Raw genomic sequence first — 5,000 nt, forward strand, 5'->3', positions numbered from 1 at the left:
CACGACCCGTCTTGAAACACGGACCAAGGAGTCTAACATGTGCGCGAGTCATTGGGCTGTACGAAACCTAAAGGCGTAATGAAAGTGAAGGTCTCGCCTTGCGCGGGCCGAGGGAGGATGGGGCTTCCCCGCCCTTCACGGGGCGGCGGCCTCCGCACTCCCGGGGCGTCTCGTCCTCATTGCGAGGTGAGGCGCACCTAGAGCGTACACGTTGGGACCCGAAAGATGGTGAACTATGCCTGGCCAGGACGAAGTCAGGGGAAACCCTGATGGAGGTCCGTAGCGATTCTGACGTGCAAATCGATCGTCGGAGCTGGGTATAGGGGCGAAAGACTAATCGAACCATCTAGTAGCTGGTTCCCTCCGAAGTTTCCCTCAGGATAGCTGGTGCTCGTACGAGTCTCATCCGGTAAAGCGAATGATTAGAGGCCTTGGGGCCGAAACGACCTCAACCTATTCTCAAACTTTAAATGGGTGAGATCTCCGGCTTGCTTGATATGCTGAAGCCGCGAGCAAACGACTCGGATCGGAGTGCCAAGTGGGCCACTTTTGGTAAGCAGAACTGGCGCTGTGGGATGAACCAAACGCCGAGTTAAGGCGCCCGAATCGACGCTCATGGGAAACCATGAAAGGCGTTGGTTGCTTAAGACAGCAGGACGGTGGCCATGGAAGTCGGAATCCGCTAAGGAGTGTGTAACAACTCACCTGCCGAAGCAACTAGCCCTGAAAATGGATGGCGCTGAAGCGTCGTGCCTATACTCGGCCGTCAGTCTGGCAGTCATGGCCGGTCCTTGCGGCCGGCCGCGAAGCCCTGACGAGTAGGAGGGTCGCGGCGGTGGGCGCAGAAGGGTCTGGGCGTGAGCCTGCCTGGAGCCGCCGTCGGTGCAGATCTTGGTGGTAGTAGCAAATACTCCAGCGAGGCCCTGGAGGGCTGACGCGGAGAAGGGTTTCGTGTGAACAGCCGTTGCACACGAGTCAGTCGATCCTAAGCCCTAGGAGAAATCCGATGTTGATGGGGGCCGTCATAGCATGATGCACTTTGTGCTGGCCCCCGTTGGGCGAAAGGGAATCCGGTTCCTATTCCGGAACCCGGCAGCGGAACCGATACAAGTCGGGCCCCTCTTTTAGAGATGCTCGTCGGGGTAACCCAAAAGGACCCGGAGACGCCGTCGGGAGATCGGGGAAGAGTTTTCTTTTCTGCATGAGCGTTCGAGTTCCCTGGAATCCTCTAGCAGGGAGATAGGGTTTGGAACGCGAAGAGCACCGCAGTTGCGGCGGTGTCCCGATCTTCCCCTCGGACCTTGAAAATCCGGGAGAGGGCCACGTGGAGGTGTCGCGCCGGTTCGTACCCATATCCGCAGCAGGTCTCCAAGGTGAAGAGCCTCTAGTCGATAGAATAATGTAGGTAAGGGAAGTCGGCAAATTGGATCCGTAACTTCGGGATAAGGATTGGCTCTGAGGATCGGGGCGTGTCGGGCTTGGTCGGGAAGTGGGTCAGCGCTAACGTGCCGGGCCTGGGCGAGGTGAGTGCCGTAGGGGTGCCGGTAAGTGCGGGCGTTTAGCGCGGGCGTGGTCTGCTCTCGCCGTTGGTTGGCCTCGTGCTGGCCGGCGGTGCAGGATGCGCGCGCCTGCGCGGCGTTCGCGCCCCGGTGCTTCAACCTGCGTGCAGGATCCGAGCTCGGTCCCGTGCCTTGGCCTCCCACGGATCTTCCTTGCTGCGAGGCCGCGTCCGCCTTAGCGTGCTCCTCCGGGGGCGCGCGGGTGCGCGGATTCTCTTCGGCCGCCATTCAACGATCAACTCAGAACTGGCACGGACTGGGGGAATCCGACTGTCTAATTAAAACAAAGCATTGCGATGGCCCTAGCGGGTGTTGACGCAATGTGATTTCTGCCCAGTGCTCTGAATGTCAACGTGAAGAAATTCAAGCAAGCGCGGGTAAACGGCGGGAGTAACTATGACTCTCTTAAGGTGGCCAAGTGGCAGCGGTGTGGCTGCATCCGGACTTGGCTTCTCGAAGTGCGGTCTTGATGTAGTCGTGCTGCTGCTGCGAGGTGCCTTCCTTGGGTTATAGTTACAGGGAGAGTGATGCGCAATACATGGGCCTAGCCCTCTTAGCCTCTCCTCTCCTGCGGTCTTCTCCCCTTCTCGTGGGCCCGCTGATTTCGCAGAGTGGAAGACCGCACCAGGGGCTTGGGGGGGTTACCAGCCCCCCCTCGCACTATCCCTTTTTTTAGTTGGGGGCAGTAAGCAGAGAATAAGTGGTGGCCCTTCCGCTGAAGGTGCCACCCCAACTCCCCCAGCACCTAGCCGGCCAACCGGCCGTGCCGAAAATCTTGTAACTTTTGCAGCTATGTATACCTGTAGTGAGTGCCACCGCAGCTTTACAACCAAGAACGGTCTCGGGGTCCATCGCCGCCGCCAACATCTTGCGGCCGCCAACGCGGAGATCGTCACGGAGAGGCATCGCGCGAGGTGGACGGAGGAAGAAGTCCTGTCGCTCGCCAAGGCGGAGGCCGAACTGTTCCTTGAGAGGGACGCCCGGTTCTTCTTCGTCAATCAAGAACTCATCAGGATGTTCCCCGACCGAACGCTCGAGGCAATCAAGTGCCGACGGCGGCAAGCTGCCCACAAGCAGCTTGTCCGCCAATTCATGGAGGCGCTTGAGATCGGTCGGGGGGAAGAGCCGGCGTCCCGCCGGGGAGCAGTGAGCCCGCTGCCTGACGCGGGCGAGGCCGCTGCGCCGCCCGTCGACGCAGCCGAGGACTTCGCGGCCGACACCACCGGGCCGCCGCCGGAGGGGCCGACTGACGCCGCCATCTGGGAGCATCTGGCGGGGCTACCCGCTTCCGCCCAGCGTTTCTCTGCCCTGGATCGTGTCATAGGTCTGGGGCGGGGCACGCCGCCCGATGTCATCCTGGGCATGCTCCCGGATGCCCTTGCGTCGGTCGGGTCCAGAGGGGAGAGATCGATCACCAGGACACAGCGGCCGCGCCAACCATCGAAGCGGCCGCCTGCCGCGCCGCCGACGCAGAAGCGCAAGCGGCGCCGCTGGGAGTACGCCAGAACGCAGGATGCCTTCCGACGGTCGCGTGCACGTTGCGTGCGCGGCCTCTTGGATGGCACCCTGCTCCAGCCGCCACCTGCCATCCCTGGTCTGCTGGACTTCTGGGCGGACCTCTTCACCAAGAAGCCCGTCTCCACCGCGGGCTTCATTCGTGACCGCCTCCTCCCGCACTCAGAGCCTGTCGCTCTCGAGTGCATATGGGGGCCGGTCACACACGAGGAGGTCGCCGCCGCGTTGCCGCCCAGGGGATCAGCAGCCGGGCCGGACGGCCTTACCCCAGCGGAGTTGCGGCGCCTGCCGCACGAAGTCCTGGTGAAAGTGATGAATCTCTTCCTTCTGGCCCGCGCCCTTCCGGAACGCCTGCTTCGCGCGCGGACGTCCCTTCTCCCGAAAACGGCTGCACCAACATCCCCCGCTGACTTTCGCCCCATTACGGTCTGCTCGGTGTTGGCGCGGACCTTTCACAAGGTTCTCGCGTCACGCCTGATGCGCGCATGTGCTGTGGACGAACGTCAGCGGGCATTCATCCCTCGGGATGGGATGTTGGAAAATACCTTCATCTTGGACACTGCTCTCACCGACGCAGTTCGCTCCTGCCGCTCTGTCTTTGTGGCATCGATCGACGTATCTAAGGCATTCGATTCGGTAGATCATGCTGCCCTTCGCCCCGTGCTGAAGGCGCATGGCCTACCGGATTGCTTTGTCGAGTATGTCGAGCGGTGCTACGAGGGCAGCACGACAGTGATAGCGGACGGCGCCGGCGTGGGCGTGTCTGTGCAGCCAGCACGGGGCGTTCGCCAGGGCGATCCCCTCTCCCCCCTCCTGTTCAACTTTGCGGTGGACTACGTTTTAGGCCAACTGCCCTCCCACATCGGAGCTCGGATCCTCGGTCGCAGAGTCAACGCTGCGGCCTTTGCAGATGACGTCTTGCTGTTTGCAGCGACCCCGAGGGGCTTGCAGTCCCTCATCGACGCAGCTACCGCAGCCCTCGCCCACCTGGGGCTGCAGATCAACGCCCGGAAGTGTTTCACCCTCGCCTTGGTCGCGTCAGGGCGCGAGAAGAAGGTGAAGGTGGACAGCAATGTCACCTTCACAGCAGGCAATACCACCATGCCTGCCCTGCGTGTGGGTGAAACCTTCCGGTACCTGGGGCTGCAATTTTCCACGGCGGGTCGCTGTGTCTTCAATCCACGTAGCCACCTGGTGGAGCAGCTTGACGTCATCTCCCGAGCTCCGCTGAAGCCGCAACAGCGCCTCCACGCTCTCACCAACGTACTTCTCCCTGGCCTGTACCACGGGCTGGCCCTCAGCCGCACCCGGGTGGGTGCATTGAAGTCGGCCGACGTTACCATCCGGGCCGCCGTCAGGAGATGGTTCCGCCTTCCGGCGGACACCCCCCTGGGATACTTCCACGCTCCTGTTGCCCAGGGGGGCCTCGGCATTCCATCTTGCCGATGGATGGGTCCGACCCTCCGTCGGTCCCGTCTCCTGGCGCTGAAGAAGATAGGGCCAGCCTGCGACGGTGCAGGCATGGATGAGGTGCAGCGTGAGATCGAGGTGCTGGAGCGCCACCTAATGTGGGAGGGCCACCTCCTCAAATCGTCAACGCAGGTTGGGGAAATGTGGGCGGCGCGCCTACACATCGCCATTGACGGTGCGGCACTGTCATCTTCTGCCGCCGTCAGTGGCCAACATCAGTGGGTCGCCGACACCAGTCGCCTGCTATCTGGGCGTGAATACATCGACGCCCTCCGCGCCCGCATCAACGCCTTCCCTACGAAGGCACGGCGCAGTCGCGGGCGGGAGGCGGACACCAGATGCCGCGCGGGGTGCCAGGCCGTGGAGACCGCCAACCACGTACTTCAGGCTTGCTTTAGGACGCACGGGTCCCGGGTCAAGCGCCATGACGCTGTAGTGCGTTATGTCGCCCGTGGA

At 62.3% G+C, this 5,000-nt stretch overlaps 1 pseudogene; it reads left to right on the plus strand.

The window, feature by feature from the left end:
- LOC126431414 (large subunit ribosomal RNA) overlaps positions 1-5,000 on the plus strand; it is a 7,955-nt pseudogene that overhangs the window by 915 nt on the left and 2,040 nt on the right.

This window comes from Schistocerca serialis, unplaced genomic scaffold, assembly GCF_023864345.2.
Source record: "Schistocerca serialis cubense isolate TAMUIC-IGC-003099 unplaced genomic scaffold, iqSchSeri2.2 HiC_scaffold_1092, whole genome shotgun sequence".
Lineage (NCBI taxonomy): Eukaryota > Metazoa > Arthropoda > Insecta > Orthoptera > Acrididae > Schistocerca > Schistocerca serialis.